At 46.1% G+C, this 9475-nt stretch overlaps 2 pseudogenes; one reads left to right on the plus strand and one right to left on the minus strand.

Annotated features, from left to right (window-relative positions):
* Window positions 1–1133: 1133 nt before the first annotated feature.
* Window positions 1134–1252, minus strand: LOC134968215 (5S ribosomal RNA; annotated as a pseudogene).
* A 7869-nt stretch (window positions 1253–9121) lies between these two features.
* On the plus strand, window positions 9122–9240 carry LOC134967052 (5S ribosomal RNA; annotated as a pseudogene).
* The last annotated feature ends 235 nt before the right edge of the window (window positions 9241–9475 follow it).

The raw sequence follows: 9475 nt of genomic DNA on the forward strand, positions 1-9475 counted from the left end.
CTGACTTATCTTTAAAAATAGGCAAGGGGGTCACTGCAGGGAACCCAACGCGTTTCGTCACACCAGACTTCTTCAAGGGGTAAGTACAGAATGAGGTAACATGCCTATTTATACCCCTGGTATACTAGCTCAGGGTTGGTGATGTCATAATTGATCATGTGATCTAATGAAAAAATATATAACCTAAAAGAAATCAAGGACACTCAATTGAAACATAACCTAAGGCAAAGGAGGTCACTATAGGGATGTACACATTAAAACCGAGTGGTTTGTAAGGCTCAAATGATGTTAGGAATGTTCAAAACTGTAAAAATTTGATGAATTGCGGCACTTCCGCCACACTTCTGGTGACGGAGGTGACGCGTCACGTGTCTCCAGGTACTTCCGCCCCACTTCCGGTTTGCTAGTGCACATGCGCCAGCGGCGCTGCTTGTTCACTGCGCATGTGCCCGCAGCCTCTCCAGATAGCAACAGTCTATGTTCAGATCTCCATGCTGTGTATGTCCTTCTTATTAAGTGCTGCGGCGGTTATGTTGTTGGAGGGAAACTCCATAGAGGATAAAGGAAATGCGGTGACCATCTTTAAGGAGTCTTTGGAGACCCAGAATCGTGGTTTAACGGTATCCATGACGACGGATCCATATAAATAAAAACACAAACAGAAAAGATATGGTAAAATCTATGTACTGGTTTCTTTTTTGCAGATAAAACATGCTGGAAACTATTATATGAGGGAATAATACTAGCCCACATGATATACATTAAAGTGACAGACGCACAACGCTACCAATGTGTATCTAGAAAGTGACATCCTGTTCAAATTCCATACATAGGTGATAAGAGGACTTGCAAGTGCCACTAATTACTGAGATTAGAAAAAAGAAGAGAAAAGGTTGTAAGATTACAACCCCAAAGATTGTGAGGAAAAAGAAGGGGGGAAGAACCGAGCGCAGAGAATTGAACCTAATAAAGGATATATAAACAATATGAGAGTGATGCTGGGACGGTGATGATATTTAAGCTCAGAGAATTCATAGTGTTATAATTCATAAGGTGAGTCGTAAATAGTGTCAACCTGGTTAATATCATGTGGTAATGGATTGGTCACTGGTTAGCTTGACGTTATTTGTCAGTCCTTACAGTACCTGATCTTCCCAGGCAGTCCCCCTCCCTGGTACTGATCAGGCCCAAACACTGCTTAGCTTCCAAGATCGGACGGGATTGGGCGTACCAGTGTGGTTTGACTGTACACGAAGAGTAAACATCTTATCGCCAGAAACCCGATCGCAAATTAACACACGAGCCCTGATGAATCAATTACTTTAATATAGTGTGACATGGACACCCAAAGGGAAGGAATGTGCAAAAGACCAATTGTGGCGAAAAAGGAGTATTGGAGGATACAGCACCTCATAGAAAGGGTGCAGTCTCATAGCTCTCGTTCAGACCCGTAGGTTGCAAGGTCTGTAGCTGGAATATCTAGTAGAGATGAGCGGGTTCGGTTCCTCGGAATCCGAACCCGCCCGAACTTCAGCTTTTTTTACACGGATCCGAGCGACTCGGATCTTCCCGCCTTGCTCGGTTAACCCGAGCGCGCCCGAACGTCAACATGACGCTGTCGGATTCTCGCGAGGCTCGGATTCTATCGCGAGACTCGGATTCTATATAAGGAGCCGCGCGTCGCCGCCATTTTCACACGTGCATTGAGATTGATAGGGAGAGGACGTGGCTGGCGTCCTCTCCATTTAGATTAGAAGAGAGAGAGTGAGATTGAGACAGAGACACTTGATTTACTGGAGCTTAGGAGTACTAGAGAGTGCAGAGTTTACTAGTGACTGACCAGTGACCACCAGTGCAGTTTTATTTAATATAATCCGTTCTCTGCCTGAAAAAAACGATACACAGTGACTCAGTCACATACCATATCTGTGCTCAGCCCAGTGTGCTGCATCATCTATGTATAATATCTGACTGTGCTCACACAGCTTAATTGTGGGGGAGACTGGGGAGCAGTTATAGGTTATAGCAGGAGCCAGGAGTACATATTATTAAAATTAAACAGTGCACACTTTTGCTGCAGGAGTGCCACTGCCAGTGTGACTGACCAGTGACCTGACCACACTGACCACCAGTATAGTATACTATATTGTGATTGCCTGAAAAAGTTAAACACTCGTCGTGTGACTTGTGTGGTGTTTTTTTATTCTATAAAAAACTCATTCTGCTGACAGACAGTGTCCAGCAGGTCCGACATTATATAATATATACCTGTCCGGCTGCAGTAGTGATATATATATATTTTTCATATCATTATTTATCATCCAGTCGCAGCAGACACAGTACGGTAGTTCACGGCTGTAGCTACCTCTGTGTCGGCACTCGGCAGTCCATCCATAATTGTATACCACCTACCCGTGGTTTTTTTTTTCTTTCTTCTTTATACATACTACATCTCATTATCATCCAGTCTATATTAGCAGCAGACACAGTACAGTACAGTAGTCCACGGCTGTAGCTACCTCTGTGTCGGCACTCGGCAGTCCATCCATAATTGTATACCACCTACCCGTGTTTTTTTTTTCTTCTTTATACATACTACATCTCATTATCATCCAGTCTATATTAGCAGCAGACACAGTACAGTACGGTAGTCCATGGCTGTAGCTACCTCTGTGTCGGCACTCGGCAGTCCATCCATAATTGTATACCACCTACCCGTGGTTTTTTTTTCTTTCTTCTTTATACATACTACATCTCATTATCATCCAGTCTATATTAGCAGCAGACACAGTACAGTACGGTAGTCCACGGCTTTAGCTACCTCTGTGTCGGCACTCGGCAGTCCGTCCATAATTGTATACCACCTACCCGTGGTTTTTTTTTCTTTCTTCTTTATACATACTACATCTCATTATCATCCAGTCTATATTAGCAGCAGACACAGTACAGTACGGTAGTCCACGGCTGTAGCTACCTCTGTGTCGGCACTCGGCAGTCCGTCCATAATTGTATACCACCTACCCGTGGTTTTTTTTTCTTTCTTCTTTATACATACATACTACATCTCATTATCAACCAGTCTATATTAGCAGCAGGCACAGTACAGTACGGTAGTCCACGGCTGTAGCTACCTCTGTGTCGGCACTCGGCAGTCCATCCATAATTGTATACCACCTACCCGTGGTTTTTTTTTTCTTCTTTATACATACTACATCTCATTATCATCCAGTCTATATTAGCAGCAGACACAGTACAGTACGGTAGTCCACGGCTGTAGCTACCTCTGTGTCGGCACTCGGCAGTCCGTCCATAATTGTATACCACCTACCCGTGGTTTTTTTTTCTTTCTTCTTTATACATACTACATCTCATTATCATCCAGTCTATATTAGCAGCAGACACAGTACAGTACGGTAGTCCACGGCTGTAGCTACCTCTGTGTCGGCACTCGGCAGTCCATCCATAATTGTATACCACCTACCCGTGGTTTTTTTTCCCTTCTTTATACATACTACATCTCATTATCATCCAGTCTATATTAGCAGCAGACACAGTACAGTACGGTAGTCCACGGCTGTAGCTACCTCTGTGTCGGCACTCGGCAGTCCATCCATAATTGTATACCACCTACCCGTGGTTTTTTTTTCTTTCTTCTTTATACATACTACATCTCATTATCATCCAGTCTATATTAGCAGCAGACACAGTACAGTACGGTAGTCCTACGGCTGTAGCTACCTCTGTGTCGGCACTCGGCAGTCCGTCCATAATTGTATACCACCTACCCGTGGTTTTTTTTTTCTTTCTTCTTTATACATACTACATCTCATTATCATCCAGTCTATATTAGCAGCAGACACAGTACAGTACGGTAGTCCACGGCTGTAGCTACCTCTGTGTCGGCACTCGGCAGTCCATCCATAATTGTATACCACCTACCCGTGGTTTTTTTTCTTTCTTCTTTATACATACATACTACATCTCATTATCAACCAGTCTATATTAGCAGCAGACACAGTACAGTACGGTAGTCCACGGCTGTAGCTACCTCTGTGTCGGCACTCGGCAGTCCATCCATAATTGTATACCACCTACCCGTGTTTTTTTTTTCTTCTTTATACATACTACATCTCATTATCATCCAGTCTATATTAGCAGCAGACACAGTACAGTACGGTAGTGCACGGCTGTAGCTACCTCTGTGTCGGCACTCGGCAGTCCGTCCATAATTGTATACCACCTACCCGTGGTTTTTTTTTCTTTCTTCTTTATACATACATACTACATCTCATTATCAACCAGTCTATATTAGCAGCAGACACAGTACAGTACGGTAGTCCACGGCTGTAGCTACCTCTGTGTCGGCACTCGGCAGTCCATCCATAATTGTATACTAGTATCCATCCATCTCCATTGTTTACCTGAGGTGCCTTTTAGTTGTGCCTATTAAAATATGGAGAACAAAAATGTTGAGGTTCCAAAATTAGGGAAAGATCAAGATCCACTTCCACCTCGTGCTGAAGCTGCTGCCACTAGTCATGGCCGAGACGATGAAATGCCAGCAACGTCGTCTGCCAAGGCCGATGCCCAATGTCATAGTACAGAGCATGTCAAATCCAAAACACCAAATATCAGTAAAAAAAGGACTCCAAAACCTAAAATAAAATTGTCGGAGGAGAAGCGTAAACTTGCCAATATGCCATTTACCACACGGAGTGGCAAGGAACGGCTGAGGCCCTGGCCTATGTTCATGGCTAGTGGTTCAGCTTCACATGAGGATGGAAGCACTCAGCCTCTCGCTAGAAAAATGAAAAGACTCAAGCTGGAAAAAGCACAGCAAAGAACTGTGCGTTCTTCGAAATCCCAAATCCACAAGGAGAGTCCAATTGTGTCGGTTGCGATGCCTGACCTTCCCAACACTGGACGTGAAGAGCATGCGCCTTCCACCATTTGCACGCCCCCTGCAAGTGCTGGAAGGAGCACCCGCAGTCCAGTTCCTGATAGTCAGATTGAAGATGTCAGTGTTGAAGTACACCAGGATGAGGAGGATATGGGTGTTGCTGGCGCTGGGGAGGAAATTGACCAGGAGGATTCTGATGGTGAGGTGGTTTGTTTAAGTCAGGCACCCGGGGAGACACCTGTTGTCCGTGGGAGGAATATGGCCGTTGACATGCCTGGTGAAAATACCAAAAAAATCAGCTCTTCGGTGTGGAAGTATTTCACCAGAAATGCGGACAACATTTGTCAAGCCGTGTGTTCCCTTTGTCAAGCTGTAATAAGTAGGGGTAAGGACGTTAACCACCTCGGAACATCCTCCCTTATACGTCACCTGCAGCGCATTCATAATAAGTCAGTGACAAGTTCAAAAACTTTGGCCGACAGCGGAAGCAGTCCACTGACCAGTAAATCCCTTCCTCTTGTAACCAAGCTCACGCAAACCCCCCCCACCAACTCCCTCAGTGTCAATTTCCTCCTTCCCCAGGAATGCCAATAGTCCTGCAGGCCATGTCACTGGCAATTCTGATGATTCCTCTCCTGCCTGGGATTCCTCCGATGCATCCTTGCGTGTAACGCCTACTGATGCTGGCGCTGCTGTTGTTGCTGCTGGGAGTCGATGGTCATCCCAGAGGGGAAGTCGTAAGCCCACTTGTACTACTTCCAGTAAGCAATTGACTGTTCAACAGTCCTTTGCGAGGAAGATGAAATATCACAGCAGTCATCCTGCTGCAAAGCGGATAACTGAGGCCTTGACAACTATGTTGGTGTTAGACGTGCGTCCGGTATCCGCCGTTAGTTCACAGGGAACTAGACAATTTATTGAGGCAGTGTACCCCCGTTACCAAATACCATCTAGGTTCCACTTCTCTAGGCAGGCGATACCGAGAATGTACACGGACGTCAGAAAAAGACTCACCAGTGTCCTAAAAAATGCAGTTGTACCCAATGTCCACTTAACCACGGACATGTGGACAAGTGGAGCAGGGCAGGGTCAGGACTATATGACTGTGACAGCCCACTGGGTAGATGTATGGACTCCCGCCGCAAGAACAGCAGCGGCGGCACCAGTAGCAGCATCTCGCAAACGCCAACTCTTTCCTAGGCAGGCTACGCTTTGTATCACCGGTTTCCAGAATACGCACACAGCTGAAAACCTCTTACGGCAACTGAGGAAGATCATCGCGGAATGGCTTACCCCAATTGGACTCTCCTGTGGATTTGTGGCATCGGACAACGCCAGCAATATTGTGTATGCATTAAATATGGGCAAATTCCAGCACGTCCCATGTTTTGCACATACCTTGAATTTGGTGGTGCAGAATTTTTTTAAAAACGACAGGGGCGTGCAAGAGATGCTGTCGGTGGCCAGAAGAATTGCGGGACACTTTCGGCGTACAGGCACCACGTACAGAAGACTGGAGCACCACCAAAAACTACTGAACCTGCCCTGCCATCATCTGAAGCAAGAAGTGGTAACGAGGTGGAATTCAACCCTCTATATGCTTCAGAGGTTGGAGGAGCAGCAAAAGGCCATTCAAGCCTATACAATTCAGCACGATATAGGAGGTGGAATGCACCTGTCTCAAGCGCAGTGGAGAATGATTTCAACGTTGTGCAAGGTTCTGATGCCCTTTGAACTTGCCACACGTGAAGTCAGTTCAGACACTGCCAGCCTGAGTCAGGTCATTCCCCTCATCAGGCTTTTGCAGAAGAAGCTGGAGACATTGAAGGAGGAGCTAACACGGAGCGATTCCGCTAGGCATGTGGGACTTGTGGATGGAGCCCTTAATTCGCTTAACAAGGATTCACGGGTGGTCAATCTGTTGAAATCAGAGCACTACATTTTGGCCACCGTGCTCGATCCTAGATTTAAAGCCTACCTTGGATCTCTCTTTCCGGCAGACACAAGTCTGCTGGGGTTGAAAGACCTGCTGGTGAGAAAATTGTCAAGTCAAGCGGAACGCGACCTGTCAACATCTCCTCCTTCACATTCTCCCGCAACTGGGGGTGCGAGGAAAAGGCTCAGAATTCCGAGCCCACCCGCTGGCGGTGATGCAGGGCAGTCTGGAGCGACTGCTGATGCTGACATCTGGTCCGGACTGAAGGACCTGACAACGATTACGGATACGGACATGTCGTCTACTGGCACTGCATATGATTCTCTCCCCATTGAAAGAATGGTGGAGGATTATATGAGTGACCGCATCCAAGTAGGCACGTCACACAGTCTGTACTTATACTGGCAGGAAAAAGAGGCAATTTGGAGGCCCTTGCACAAACTGGCTTTATTCTACCTAAGTTGCCCTCCCACAAGTGTGTACTCCGAAAGAGTGTTTAGTGCCGCCGCTCACCTTGTCAGCAATCGGCGTACGAGGTTACATCCAGAAAATGTGGAGAAGATGATGTTCATTAAAATGAATTATAATCAATTCCTCCGCGGAGACATTGACCAGCAGCAATTGCCTCCACAAAGTACACAGGGAGCTGAGATGGTGGATTCCAGTGGGGACGAATTGATAATCTGTGAGGAGGGGGATGTACACGGTGATATATCGGAGGATGATGATGAGGTGGACATCTTGCCTCTGTAGAGCCAGTTTGTGCAAGGAGAGATTAATTGCTTCTTTTTTTGGGGGGGTCCAAACCAACCCGTCATATCAGTCACAGTCGTGTGGCAGACCCTGTCACTGAAATGATGGGTTGGTTAAAGTGTGCATGTCCTGTTTTGTTTATACAACATAAGGGTGGGTGGGAGGGCCCAAGGACAATTCCATCTTGCACCTCTTTTTTCTTTTATTTTTCTTTGCGTCATGTGCTGTTTGGGGAGGGTTTTTTGGAAGGGCCATCCTGCGTGACACTGCAGTGCCACTCCTAGATGGGCCCGGTGTTTGTGTCGGCCACTAGGGTCGCTTATCTTACTCACACAGTCAGCTACCTCATTGCGCCTCTTTTTTTCTTTGCGTCATGTGCTGTTTGGGGAGGGTTTTTTGGAAGGGACATCCTGCGTGACACTGCAGTGCCACTCCTAGATGGGCCCGGTGTTTGTGTCGGCCACTAGGGTCGCTTATCTTACTCACACAGCTACCTCATTGCGCCTCTTTTTTTCTTTGCGTCATGTGCTGTTTGGGGAGGGTTTTTTGGAAGGGACATCCTGCGTGACACTGCAGTGCCACTCCTAGATGGGCCAGGTGTTTGTGTCGGCCACTAGGGTCGCTTATCTTACTCACACAGTCAGCTACCTCATTGCGCCTCTTTTTTTCTTTGCGTCATGTGCTGTTTGGGGAGGGTTTTTTGGAAGGGACATCCTGCGTGACACTGCAGTGCCACTCCTAGATGGGCCCGGTGTTTGTGTCGGCCACTAGGGTCGCTTATCTTACTCACACAGCGACCTCGGTGCAAATTTTAGGACTAAAAATAATATTGTGAGGTGTGAGGTATTCAGAATAGACTGAAAATGAGTGGAAATTATGGTTTTTGAGGTTAATAATACTTTGGGATCAAAATGACCCCCAAATTCTATGATTTAAGCTGTTTTTTAGGGTTTTTTGAAAAAAACACCCGAATCCAAAACACACCCGAATCCGACAAAAAAAAATTCGGTGAGGTTTTGCCAAAACGCGGTCGAACCCAAAACACGGCCGCGGAACCGAACCCAAAACCAAAACACAAAACCCGAAAAATTTCCGGCGCTCATCTCTAATATCCAGTACATCTCCCTTCTCGAGAGTTTGTTCGCGAGGTCACCTCCTGTTTACTGTTTCTAGACATTTCACATTACAGCATAACTCCAACCCTGAGGATCTCACGTTCAAGGCGATTGAGCATGTATGTCTGATTGTCTGGGAGAGAGAGGAGGTGAGCTCGCGAACAAACTCTCGAGAAGGGAGATGTACTGGATATTCCAGCTACAGACCTTGCAACCTACGAGTCTGAACGAGAGTTATGAGACTGCACCCTTTCTATGAGGTGCTGTATCCTCCAATACTCCTTTTTCGCCACAATTGATCTTTTGCACATTCCTTCCCTTTGGGTGTCCATGTCACACTATATTAAAGTAATTGATTCATCAGGGCTCGTGTGTTAATTTGCGATCGGGTTTCTGGCGATAAGATGTTTACTTTTCGTGTACAGTCAAACCACACTGGTACGCCCAATCTCGTCCGATCTTGGAAGCTAAGCAGTGTTTGGGCCTGATCAGTACCAGGGATGGGGACTGCCTGGGAAGATCAGGTACTGTAAGGACTGACAAATAACGTCAAGCTAACCAGTGACCAATCCATTACCACATGATATTAACCAGGTTGACACTATTTACGACTCACCTTATGAATTATAACACTATGAATTCTCTGAGCTTAAATATCATCACCGTCCCAGCATCACTCTCATATTGTTTATATATCCTTTATTAGGTTCAATACTCTGCGCTCGGTTCTTCCCCCCTTCTTTTTCCTCACAATCTTTGGGGTTGTAATCT

The sequence above is a fragment of the Pseudophryne corroboree genome, chromosome 10 (genome assembly GCF_028390025.1).
Source record: "Pseudophryne corroboree isolate aPseCor3 chromosome 10, aPseCor3.hap2, whole genome shotgun sequence".
NCBI lineage: Eukaryota > Metazoa > Chordata > Amphibia > Anura > Myobatrachidae > Pseudophryne > Pseudophryne corroboree.